At 34.3% G+C, this 14,532-nt stretch overlaps 1 protein-coding gene across 6 annotated transcripts in view; it reads right to left on the minus strand.

Annotated features, from left to right (window-relative positions):
* PCDH7 (protocadherin 7) overlaps nucleotides 1-14,532 on the minus strand; it is a 404,583-nt gene that overhangs the window by 189,965 nt on the left and 200,086 nt on the right. The gene's annotated exons all lie outside the window — the stretch shown is intronic.

Genomic DNA, 14,532 nt, shown 5'->3' on the forward strand with positions numbered 1-14,532 from the left:
AAAATGCAAATGTTTAATAAACGGTAACAGTAAATGATTTGAATCTTAATAATGATTAATTGCTTTAATAATATCCACATACGAGATGATACCAAATACTTAGTATTTGTTTTTGAAAAAAAATCTTTAGCTTTGTATATATATATTTAGGTACAAACTACATATGAAAAACGATTGCTTTACAGGATTTAGAGAAGCGTATAAAAGCTTATAAAAGTGGAAATAAACTTACAAAAATATATGTATATTTTATGAAGAAAACAAGAGGTATTCTACTGTTTGGGGTGATGCTGATCATGGGGGAGAACATGCATGTGGGAAGGCAGGGGGTATATGGGAAATCGCTGTACCTTTCTCTCAATTTTGTTGGGATCCAAACTGCTTTAAGGAATTAAGTCGTAATAAAAAATAGTAAAAGAAAAGAAAGTATTCTAAAATATTTAAAAATAGGAAGGAATTAATGTTTCTTTGTGGAAAAAAAAATTTTGCCCCCTCACGCCACTACATTTTTTAGTGTATTATTTATGGATGGGCTGGGACATTCTTGAATTTTTGTTTAAAGACAGGGATTTTCGTGAATACATGTATGCATTCTGAATGTGGTTCTACCCTTTAATCCTGATGTTTCGGAATGCAGCTATCACAAAGATCTTTGGGTTTAGAAGCATGATAATCCTTTTGGTCTTGTCTTAATCTTGTTTAGACAGGGTGTCTCAAAATTTTCCAATTTCTCAATTCCTCTGGTCCTTGACACACTGGTTACTATTAGCCATTATCTCTGTTTAAAATAACATGACCCACCTAATGCTTAAGCAACAGTATTAGTCAGCCCTTGAATTGAGAAATTTAGAAACTAATTGGTTATCATAAGAGATTAACATCAAAGAATTCTGAAGGTATATGCAGTCTGGGCCTGTTGAAATTTAAAAAAAAAAAAGCGGCTCAAAGGAGAAAACTTAATTTTTATCTGATATGATTAAACATGATATTTTTATAGCTTTGTTTTTTCTTATAGCTTTTTATTTTGTACTTAATTTTAAAATAGTTATTACACATAATATTTTAAAATTCAAATCTCCCTTTAAAATTAAAACCTACATATTCCAGCAATATCAAAGTAAAAAATTAAACCTAATTATTCCTATTTTTAAATATTTCTGAGTGAGTATTTTGGGATCAGTATTTTGTCCTTGGATGAATCAAATGTGGGATTTTGCAAGCCAGAAGAAAAAAGATCCACATGCTCTTAATTTGGGGCAAGATTCTTGCATCTAGCATGAAATACAGCATTGTGGGTTTTTTATATGGCTCCCTAATATCCTAAAAATTTTATATATAGTAAATTCTTCCTTTGACCCAAAGAAGGGTAGATTATTATGATGTAATATATTTGAAAATTAGCACTATATTGTGGGAGAATCAAAAATAATCAAAGGTATACTTATGAGAAACTTTAGAAAATTAATACACATACACAAGACACAGAAGAACACTAACAGACGTAACAAGTAATAGAAAATGATTTAATAAATACCTGAGTTTATAAATAACTGAAACAAACTAAAACAGTAATCAAAAAGATTAAACTGTAATTTTAAAGAGTCATGAATTCATGCAGTGGAAAGCAGAACTTTATGGAGTAAGGAGTATAGACATAAGAGCTATTTTTAATTCAGGTGTGAAAGGTAGAAGCCAGGATAATAAAATGATCACTGGTACTAAAGGGGTATTTTGTAGGAATCTGCTCACGTACAATGATGTAAGCTCGATTTTCACCTGGATAAAAAGGGGGAAAAGAAGCATATGATAGGTGAAAATAAAAAGTGGATAGAGAGACGGTTTGTGATTGCTACTGAACAGCCTTGACATTACAGAGCTTGTAATGAGATTGGTTTTCCAAAAGGACAGGAATTCTCTGTCATGGAGAAGAAAGAACAATGACATCATAGAGAATACCACGCGACGGCCCATGGTAAAGTTGCACTCTTCTAATTTTTCTTTTTGGAAAAATGTGTCATCGAAATAGAAATACTGATACTAAGCTACGGATACTAAGGGCTGTGTGACTGAGCGAAGCAAGCACAGAGAGCACAATGTCTGAACCGTCACGTGGAAGAAGAAGGTCCTAGGCTTGGTTCCTGTCCCTGAGCATTACAATCTTTAGGTGGGGAACGAAACGAAGGGTCAAACGTTGTAGTGCTTGGAAGTTACAAGAGAGGAGATGAGGGGAGCAGACTTTGACAAGACATATTAAACTTCTTCTCAAAGATGGAGTAGGATATGGGTCCAGAATGGAAGGAAAGAAGCAGTTCGCAGAAAGGGAAGCTGACACAACCTAATGCAGGATGGTGGGAAGGGGGCTGTTGAGGTCTGAAGCGAGTGCAGCCAGAATGGGCTGGGTAGTGGAAGGAACAGACAAGACGCCTGGATGTGTGGAAGAGTCACATCGAACAATATAAGGAGATCAATTAGGCCATGAGACCGCTGTGCTCTACGTCACGTCTTAAGCCTTTCTCAAAACCCCGTGTGCCCGGTACAAAGAAATCCGAGAAAAGGCTATTCCCACACTGCGTAAACATTCCTGATAACAGTGCTGCTTTCCTTATCTCTTTGTAAGGTTCGCCTTAAAAGCAAGCTTTCTCGAACAGTTAGAAACATATTTTAACTCTGGATCTGACTCTAAAACTTCCCCACAGTCTCTCACTTTCATACCCAGGGCTCTGCTGAAGATGAGCCGTCCAGGATATTCCTCTGACGGAACCTTACTCCAGGCAGTGGGATGGGTCTGATTTTCTTTCATCCCCCATCTTGCTAAGAGCGGCTAAATAATGACCAAAATGAGCATTTTAATGATCATAATGCTAGCGTCCATAGTGTGTATGGGCAGGGCTACAGAGCGGACAGGCCAACCTGGCTGTTTGTGCTAACTCTCGCACGACAGGATTAAGATCTGCCCCAGGGGCCGTGGGGAGAGGTGGAACCTGAGAACTTTTGCAGAGAAAGGAACACGGCATGTTCTTACAGCGTCCATAAAACTGCGCTACTGCAAATACGACATTGCCCAATGCACTTCTTAAGTATAAAATATACAATCACATAAACCCTGAATGAGATTATTAGTCAAACTTAACTACTGAGACCACAAGGAAGGAAAAACCAGAAAACACGGGGGGAAAAATGTTACTGTGTAGGCACCACCAGCAGCTTTTTTTTAATCAGTAAAAAACATATCTGATTTAAGATAAAAGAATAGTTGTTAATCTTTTATTCGGCTCTCATTAGTAAGTGTTAATGATGTGTTTCTAGAATCCTGCTTTATATTTTGTATTTCTAAGATTTAAAGGTATAGATTGCATAGTTTAATGGCAATAAAAATCAACTAAGTAAAAATGCTTACTATTAGCAGCATCCAGCTTTGGTAGAATGGTTGTACAGTGAAGAAAATCAGGAAATAGTATTCAAAATGTATGGAAACCTTAGCTAGCAATACTGAAGTACATTTTAAATGAGTTTGATATGTATGCATTTAATGCTAGCATATGATGTTTAAGTTGTCTTAACTCTAGAGCAAGAAGGCGAAATACCCTTTTGCTTTTTTTCTCTTTAACTGAAGATGTTCATTAATTTTATTTAATATTACACCCTTACTTCCTACAAATTAACACCCATAATGACAGAGCTTTGCCATATGCAGATCTGGAGTTCTGATACATTTTTTTGATAATTTTATTAAAATTTTAAGATTAAGTTGTGTTAAAAACATTTTGTAAAGCTTCTAGCAAGTCTATAATATTTTGCTTATTTTCAAAAATCTCCTGTTTTACAGATCTGCTCTCCCTAGAAATCTCGCTATTTCTATCTATAATAGTAGGGTCCACTCTGTCCATTAGACAAGCTAACAGGCTCTGAAGACCCGATTAATTGTTGATTAATGCATTGAATAATGTTCACTTACAATTTTAATTTTAATTAGTACATGATTTCACTCCATCGACATAATTAATATTCTAAGTTTACTTTTTATTTAAAAATACATTTTAATGTGGATTCTGCTCATTCTCTTCTTGACTTCTAATTGTTTGAGTCAATCTAGAAAATGATAGAAAGCCTAAGTTCTCACTAAAGACATTCATAGCCTCTGCAACTGAAGGTTGTTATATCAGTTTGATAATTCAATTTTGCTCATCACATATTTCATGAGTGTTCAAACTGTGCTGGTCACTGATTTTAGTCAGTGGAACTTAAACATTAAGGTGTCAGGACTTCTTTAAACTCTGAAAAGCTATAGAGGACCCAAAGTGCTTTTGTCTTTATCTGAAGTATATCATCATTGATTTTCATCCTATCCAAAATCTAAATTAAGACGCTTAAAAAATAATTAATTGTAAATATATTTGAAAGTTCCCATAAGTTCCCATAGAAAAAATATTCTTATGAAAAATTTATTACCATATTTTTTAAGAAGCAAAAAACCCTCCAGAAGAAGGACGCTGTGATATATGCTAATACAGATGTGTGATATACAAAGAGGCCCGGACGAGAGCATCAGCAAGGCCTCACAGAAGAGGTCATAGCTGCAGTCAACTTTAAAGAAGACAGTGGTCCGCAGGAAAGTGATGCAGATGAAAGAGGTTGAGGCCATTTCAGTGAAAGAAGGGCACGACTAGACACAGCAGGTTGTAATAGAAAGAACACGGTGCTCCTGTTTGACAGATTTTCTTCAAACTCCATCTCAGCCACTTACTGGCTACGTGACTTTGAGCAAATCACCGAAGATCTGTGAGCCACAATTTGCTCCCTTGTGAACTAACAAAATCCACATGTTAAGAATGTCCCAAGGATTGAAAGATGTAAAGTATTTTCACGTGTGGCAGTTAAGTAGCACACTCAGTAATATACCATTTTTGGTTGCGTATTTAAGGATAGTGAACTGGTTACCATGCTGAGACCACGGTGTACAGGAGGTGTGGGAGAGAGGATAGAAGTTATAGACAAGAGCAGAGGGGCAGCAATGAAGCAGAATTGTTACACCGGTTCAACTGTTCAAGTGTTACATAGATTTTGAGGGATTTAAAAAAGAAAACAGAAATACAGTAATATAAATAGAACTACCTTGAGAACTTCAAAGAGAATCACTTCTCATGCAGACCTTAGCAAACGCATCGAAAATCTTGATTTCCACTCAGTATCTTTCTATTCTCTCCCAGGAAGGAAGGGGGGAGTAAAACAAACTACAATTTTAGAAAAAAACATAATCCAGGATCTCCATAAGTATAGAAATAAATGTGTAAATAATAACATAGATGGTAGAAAATTTACTTAAGACAGAAATTAAACCGATCTAGGGGCGCCTGGGTGGCACAGCGGTTAAGCGTCTGCCTTCGGCTCAGGGCGTGATCCCGGCGTTATGGGATTGCCCCACATCAGGCTCCTCCGCTAGGAGCCTGCTTCTTCCTCTCCCACTCCCCCCTGCTTGTGTTCCCTCTCTCCCTGGCTGTCTCTATCTCTGTCGAATAAATAAATAAAATCTTTAAAAAAAAAAAAAGAAATTAAACCAATCTCTTCTATGGCTTATAGAGGTCCCCTTGAGCTGAATCTTATAGTTGTCTTAGAAATCAGATTTCAATTCTATTTTAGTAATAAATGAATGAATGAATGAATAAATAGATAGTTAATTTCATATGAGAAATATAATAAGCATTTGAACTAGCGATTGTGATGTGATGTCTCAACTTGCAGATACATAAAGACCACCCATCAACGTCAATTTATCTAGAAAATACTGTTATTGATAGTGTGGTATGCAAAGAATATTATAATTTTTTCCCCTTTGTTAGGTGTGTACCATCCAGATGTTATCTTTGATGTTCAAGGCCCTCGATGGTTAAAAAGAACAATTTCTGAACTACAAAATAAAGATTTTCTATTGATACACCTTACTTCTATCAACTAGGACAGATAGGAGGAAAATATACTTAGAGGACATGGTTTTGAAATATAGGATATACTCTTCACCAAGACTCAGGTGTGAAACTTTATGAAACATAATAAATATCCTAGCCCACGTATAAACACTAATTGTCGTACACACCAATGGTCAGTAAGAACAATATGAATTTTAGGTGAGAAAGTTTGTAATACTCTACAAAGACTTTATGATTAGCCTGTCTCTTTTTGAATATGGTGTATTTTACACTGCTCATTGTGACGGATTTCTCCACCACCACAGTACGACCCAGACCATTATCAGAAGAACAAGCAAAGGAAAAGCATACAAGCCAAGGTGATAATGGAAATCATGGGTGGACCTCGGCCCAGCGAATATTAATTTATTCTTTAATTAATTAGGCAAATATTTACTGGACAACTATTCTATGCCAGGCACTGCCCTAGCAGCTGGAGATACAATAAACAAGAAAACATGGCCTCTCCCGCATAGATGGTAAGATACATAATAAAGAAATAAAAATGTATAAATAAATAAACTAGTAAGTAAATAAATAAATTCCACTCAATGCACATACAAATAATTCTAGAGCTTGTTTTCAAGATAATTTTGTTGCAAAAATTACATATCATAAAAATTAATCCATGTTCTTTATAACCTCTCAAATCCTAACTTTGTAAATATAGTAAAGCTCTGTATCCAAAGAGGCAGATATCTAACTCTACCTAACTCTCACCATCTAAAACTTACAAATGATTTGTCCTAATAGCTGAAATTAAATGTCAGATGATAATTTTACCCTCATTTTTCTACATAAGGGGTTGATGTCATCAACTTTCAGTGATAATTGGAGTATAGACTCCCCCAATCAACCAGCCTTTCCTACAGCATGATTTGCTTATAGTTTACTCACTGAAATATTTCTTTTCTTTATAACATTTTTGCTATTTCCCTCCTTTTAGTACCAACTACCATTTTCTAACTTTGCCAAGTCAAACAACAGTTGTCAATTCTGAATGAATTTTGCCACATAAATGTAATGATCTACTAACAACTGGGAAACTTTTTTTTTGTCAAAAACACTTCAGTTTTGAATAAAATTAGCAGAAGCTGTGCAAAACCATTTTGAGTTTACTAATATGAAAATGAAAAAAAAAGGATGATTTCCTTTACAGAGTTGAAATAACTCTACTCTGCAGTGTTATTTATAATTTTGAACCTCAAGGAATGATGATTCACAGATATGAAGAATGGAAGGAAAATAAAACAGTCTGTTCATCCTATCCTTTATTTGAATGACTTGCACACTGTTGTTAATGTATTTTAATATATTTTAAAACACGAGTTGTTTTTTGACTACAAAACATCTCAGACACTTGAAAAAAATTTTTTTGGTAGTATTTTCTTTTCAACACATTTATGTACAACCAAAGAGATATGAAGCATGCTCTAAGTTGGAATTCAGTTAATACAGAAGAACACTTTTTTTTTTTAAACACTGTCATTTAAATGACATGGAGGAAAATGTTAACTTTGGACAATGCTATTCCTTCAAAGCATATATCTTATTTCATTATATATGTGTGAATCTCTAATGTTCTAGTTCAAACCTATAAACTATGGTATACTCTTGAGAAATCTGACAGATGATAAAACTGCAAGGATAGTACAGGTCCACATGTTTTTATACTTCGGCAAATTTCCTGATTTCTTTTTATTTCAATCAACTCTCTGAATTGGTTGACTAGCATCACATTTAATAAACAGCGTGCGGTGGGGGGGTGCTGCTAATATATGTGAAGAACCCGTTCTCTCTCCCTCACCTCCAGCATATACGCTCTTTTTATGCCAGTTAAGTAATACATTTCCTGGATGGGAGGGGGACTTGAAAATAAACCATATGCTTCATGGATTTTATTGTAAAAATAACAGCTATGTTTATTTTAAGAAGATTGCATAAAAAGAAACTAAATATTTGTCTTCATATACTCTATATGTATATAATCCACAATATAGGTTTTTATATTTTGCTGTTATATATTTTTTCTAGTTATAAAAATATAATTTTATAAAATCTTATATTGTGTGGCTAAACCTTTTTGGGTCTTTCAAATATTCCATTAGCATATCAATTCATGGGGGTTTCATTATAAGAAGAATCCTGAAGTCACCTTTTTGAAAGATAAAATTTTACTGGCCAAATACACTAAACTTCTTAATAGAGCTTCAGTCAAAATCAATTCAGAAAATGTGATGATAAAAGCTTTTTAAAAGTTTAAGACAACAAAAATATACTCTTTGAAATGTGGACCAAAACTTTTAAAATAATTCCTAGGAGATAAAGAAAGAAGTTAAAGATATTTCCCTCTGACAAATGTATGCCCAGGGCGTTAGTTATAGCCCTGAGTCCCTCTCTTGGCCTATAGGCCAATATTCTTCATTCTAGGGGAATCACTGGTCTCATATTCTAGGCCCTTCCTTGTTCATCAAGCTTGGTGTGTTTTTCCTCTAACATAAATCCAATTAACTTCCTACTCCTAAGTGACCCTTCTATTCCTTGCCAATAAAAAGAACAGGTAGGGGAAAACGGTACATTGAAAGAGATAAGCACATGAATATTACATACTGTGTGAGAACGAGTATTTCCAAAATAAATGCATATTCTAAATTTTCCTACATCAAATTTAGATTTGCAAAGTCAGGCCATGCATGATTAGAAATGCTGAAGGCATACCTCTACAGTGGTTCATGCTTTCGAGATTACAAATTACAACAGCATCCCATTTTTACAAGGCGTTACTAGAATATTCTCCAATGTGTATATTAGATTTCTTTATGGAGACAGTCATGTTCCTACAAGCCATAAATTTAATAAATCACCAGATATATAACTTTCATTCTCACATTTACATTACCAAGTATTTTATGGAGCAATTTTCTTAGTCATAGCAGTGAGACTGTTCAATAATATAAATAAATAAATAAAATACTATTTCAACATAAAACCCTTAACTCTAAAAGAAAATAACTATGCTGGAGTCTCACAAGAATACAATCCACGATTACGGAGAACTCAGTTATGAGGAGGGTCTATCTTGGATTGCCTCCATGAAGGTTTATACGAGTAGTATCAGAAGGGCGTTATTTTAACAAGCGTTGCAGAAGCCAACGACAGTTATGGCTGGGTTCTAGTGCAGAGAGAAAGAGCATGAAAAGCCTAATATATCACAATGCTGAAATTGTTATTATAAATAACTGGGACATTTACATCACATTTTCATAGATTTTCAACAGAAACTTGAAATACAAACACTGTCAGCTTTGGTCTCAGGCACAGAATTTCTTGTCGAGACCTGTTGCTGTGTGTTAACAGTGCCAGGCCTAAGGGTTCCCAGGGATTTTTAGGCTTTTATTAAAAAACAAAATCCCTTGCAAGGAAAACCAGACCTTTAGATATAAAAGACAGTTTGAAATAATGAAATATTTGAGTGATCCAATGGAAAAAAACCTTGAAGCAATATTTGAGAATATTCTAAGTTAGCATACAGCTATTTTAACTTAATCAACACAATCCATAAATCTATTGTGGAAACATAGATATTCACCTTATTCTTGAGGGAAGAAAAGCAGTAGAAGGCATTAGAAAACTATAGCCATAGGTTAACCTTACAGTCTTTTTGTTGGTATATTATTTAAAGAATTATGTTGGATTCCAGGTTGGCATGTTAAGCAATGAGAGCATTTAAAATGATCCAGATTTTAAAGAAATAAGTACTACAAATATTCTATCTGCCATTTAATAAAGTTTACTTTAATACAGAAAATTTTACTCATTTTAAAATATGAAGTCTCAACATGTTAGGAGTTTAAAACTAATGAAACTATGGACCTTAACAGACATTTCTAAAATAAAATCTTCCTGAAGGCGTAATTTCTTATTCAAATTACCTCCAAGATATGCTTTAGCCTTCTCAGCCCAGCATATCTGGGATGGTGTGTGCATATGCATGAGTGTGTGTGTACGTGTGTCTGTGTATGTGTTTCCCAAGTGAGCAATGCTGAGATTTCCTGAAGTGTGCTTATAAATTTCAGAGGGAGCATCTGAAATATAGAGTAACTGGAAAGTCAAATTCTCCACATGTTGAGCCATTAAATAGAATATTTGTCCTCAAAACTGTTTAGGAAGGCACATCAGGTAGAAGAAGATAGTTCATGAAGTCCAATCAATACGTAGACTGGCTAAATGAAGTGCAAAAAATATTATAATGGATCCTTTTGCTCTTTGAAATCAATGGCAGGAACCTTCGTTTAGAAAGAATGTGTGTCTGGGCAATAACATGCAGCAATATTTCTCAAGCTGCTAAAATGAGAAAAGCTCACAGGCAGGCTTCTCTCCATGTAGCTATATTACATTTCTGTTCTTTTTTTCTCCTATCAAGGCAAGACAACTGCCTTTACCACCTCAGAAATGCCATGCCTTCTTCCCATAGGAGGAAATGAAGGCCATGGCATTGATGCTAAAACATATATAGTAATTACAAATGGGCAGCAGGGGCAAATGGGGGCTTTCCTTTCCATTATTAGCAAACTAAATATGCCAGCTTTTCCGTGAAAATAGACGTTTTACTTAATCCTACACTGAAATATGCACCATCTTTTTTGCCTGTGTATTCCTAAATACATGAAGTGATTCCATATGTCAAATTAAAAATATATATTCTTATTTTAGTATGAAAAACAAATGACAATATTGTAAATGTTACCACCAATGGAGTCATCAATCTACCTTTGTAAGCCATATCTTCTTGCTGCGATTAAAAGATTTAACAGGGTATAATACCTGAGTTGGAAGGACTTGGAAATTCTTTCTTGCAGATGAAATATATGCCCTTTAACTTGTTATTCCAGTGATTTCAAAATTCTTTTCCAATTTTTCTTAATTTGTTACTCTATCTAAGGAAGTTTCTTGTTCCTTTTTTTTTTTTAATTTGAGTAACCTAATTGATCATTCTCACTGAAAAGTTCTTTTTTTCCTGTTTTTAGTTTTTTAAGATTTTATTTATTTATTTGAGACAGACAGGAGAGATAGCAAGAGAGAGCACAGGAGGGTAGGAGAAGGAGAAGCAGGCTCCCCAGGAGCAGGGACCCCAAAGAGGGGCTTGATCCCAGGACCTCGAAGCATCTGCCTTAGGCTCAGGTCCTGATCCCATGGCCCTGGAGTTGAGCATGGACTTCCCTGCCCAGCAGGGATTCTGCTCCTCCCTCTCCCTCTGACCTTCCCCCATGCTTGTTCTTTCCCTTTCTTTCTTCTTTTTTTCTTTCCTTTCCTTCTCCCTTTTTTCTTTCCTTTTCTTTCCCTTTTCTTTCTTTCCTCCCTCCCCCCTCCTTTCTTTCTCTTTTTCTTTCTTTCTCTCTGTCTCTCTCGAATGAATAAATAAAAATCTTTTTAAAAAGTGAAAAAAATAAATATGTCATGGGGTGGTAGGGGGCTTATGTTGTAGTTAAAAACATGTGTGCCCAAGTCTTGAAATAGCTAGGATTTTTTCTAATTTGATTGTGTAATATAAAAATCATATTTAACAAAATCTAATAGTTCTGAAGATAGCCATATGGGTATGAAAGCATTTTTCCTATATTCATCCTTTAAAGAGGACTTTTTAAAAAAATCTCTGAGAGTTTGTTCATCTAGCCTAAGTTTTTAGCTTATTTTAAAATTTCCAACATTACTGAGAAAATATTAAAAGTATTAAATAAACTGTTCAAACATCTTTTTAGGACTTACTTTACTGAATGGTTTGCATAATTAAAAAGCTAATTGCTTTGTTTCTACAATCTTTAGGAGTCATGGGACCAACTCCAGAAGCAGGCTGCTAATGCTATATTTTCTTATTCGTGTGCATAATTCCATTTGGCAGAGGGTGCAAAGATGTGTGTGTGTGTGTGTGTGTGTGTAGAATGAACTACCAGTGAGATACAGGCATAAGGAACAGAATTATCAGATACAACCAGTGAATAAAGCAGTTGGTATTAATCCCTACCCTATTTTGTGAACTGTATTTCGTTAAGCAGCTCATGATATTGAGTCTATTATTCTGTTATTCTGAAGAGAAAAAAAAAATCTATTACCCTTTTCCTGAATTTTATGATATAAAAACTTGACTATTTCACTTATGATCCCAGGTCTCAACATTTATGTCAAGCCACGAATTAGAGTGTTTTTTAATGATGAAATATAATACTGCTTTTCCAAAATTACAAAGAAAAATGCACCGTGTTTTATAAATCACACAATAAAAAGAGGGATTCTCTTAATGTCCCTGAAAAATAGGTAAGGAATGGCTTTCTGCCTGTCTTAGACAATGACACAATAAGATCAATGATTTGCTCAAAACTACGTAACAAACTAATGCTTCTATTAAACATAAAATAAAACTAATTTTCTACTTAAAGATGCTTTTAAAATAGAAATAATTATCACAGTTACAATAGGTTTCATGAACATTGAATGCAGTAATGCAAATACAGCCCTGCGGAGCTAATAGCAAAAAGCAAGAATGATGAATAATAACAACTCCTATGTATTGAACACCTAGTGTTATCAGTTATTAGCCATAATTTTACAGATCTTCTTCCTGGTATCATCATCTATAAAACGCAGATTATATTATCTTCCTCAGTGATTCTACAAAGCAAATGAATATGCGGAACCCTCAGGTTAGCACTAATGTACCATAAATGTATTAGTTTGTTATTTCAATTTACCTTATCCTTTTTATCATTTATTTTTAGATACTTAATAAGGATACTATTTCGTCATTCCAATAAACCTTAATGTAGGAATAATACCCACTGTATGGTATATTTTTCTTTTCTGGGGTTTCTCGCTTTGTGTGTTTATGTGCGAGCGGGAGTGAATAAGTCTGTAATTCATTTGTGACATTAGAGATACTTCATGATGACTTCCCTTTAAAATCCTCTCAGCCCTTTATGCTTGAATTGTATTGTAATTGGGGTGTTTTGCACTATACTCTGAAAATTATCTCAAATACTCCATAAAAGTTGATTTCTACATTTAAAAATATATTTGGCTTAATTAGCAGCTTAAGTGGAGAAGCGACTAAGTGCTATGAATCGGGGCTTAATTAGCAGAGTGTATCCATACTCTGATTGGCGATTGTCGTTACAAGGCTTTTCTTACTGCCATGAATATTTGAGAGTCGTCTGTAATCTCAGAGTTTTAAGAACTGTTCTGCTGCTGGGTGCTGAATGATCTTTAATAATTATTTGATGAATATCTCTGTGAGTTACTGGTTTCTGTCATTTACTACTCTTTCACAATAAATCCAGGAAAATATATGCAGGCCTCTTAAAGACAGAAGCCACTTAGCTGCAGAAAATAAATTTGAAACTATTAATAAGTTTTGTCTTCAGTTTTCACAGAATCATGTTAAATATTGGCATTTATTCATCGTGCATAGAGAACCATGTACTCTTAGCCTTGAAAACCAATATGGAGCTCAAAAGGGGCCAGGAAACAACTTACCTTTCGGGCAAAATATGTGAGGCCAGTGAACATTTTTGTAGGCAAGAAAACAATCATGCACTTACTAAATATTATGACATTGCAAGTTTGACGTGGAAAAGAAAAGGCTGTAGAACCAGAAAAAACAGGAAAGTATATATAAACAAGTGAACATAGTAAAGTACTAACTTGATATAATTTTATTAAATGCTAACTACCTAAAAGTGTATGTTCAGGTATAACTGTACACAACCCTTTAAGGAAGATCAGAGAGTAATTATTATAATTCTTGTTCCCATTCTATAAGTGAGTGAGGTCTTATGGGTCTTGATCCAGCTTCCCTTCCTGAAAATGTGGTGGAGCTTGAACAAAGGCTCAAACTTCTGGTATCAATTCTTTGCAAATGTATGTATTACATATATAAATATACGTATATATTTACATGTATATAAATTATGCATATTGACATATATAATTCTTATATAGTATCATCATATATTATACATTATAACACATAAGAATTATATTAGATTTAAGAAGGGTATTTTAAAATTGAAAATTTATAAAACAGACTTTTCTAAAAGTTATCTCAAAAGGAATACAGAAACTTGGTCGTCTGAAATGACTCGAACATAATGACTTTTGGTAAGGAAAATGAATCACTTGATCCTCGACATGTCACAGATGAGGTATCACAGGGGAGAAAATGTGTATGGGATGGTGAAGTTGGGAAAGATAAAGACGTAAGGTTATTAGAATGCAGAAAATAATAAAAAAAATATGAAACCTCAGAGTCAATCTGTGGGACGGTCCTCTAATACTCCTTTAAATGAAATGTCAGAGAAATTCAGAACTTTTCATTTGGGTAAAGAAGAGTAATGTATTTTCCCTAGTATTTTCAAAAACTTAAAAAAAAAAAAAAAGCAAAGGCTAAGTAATCAAGTCAAAAGCCCTGTACATTGTGCTCTGAAATAAAATGTAGTTACTTAAGAAAAACACACATGGGGACCTCTAAACCCATGGACAATTGATAGAACTAATTTAATAGCTACTTGATCCTGAG

Source organism: Ailuropoda melanoleuca, chromosome 11 (assembly GCF_002007445.2).
Source record: "Ailuropoda melanoleuca isolate Jingjing chromosome 11, ASM200744v2, whole genome shotgun sequence".
NCBI lineage: Eukaryota > Metazoa > Chordata > Mammalia > Carnivora > Ursidae > Ailuropoda > Ailuropoda melanoleuca.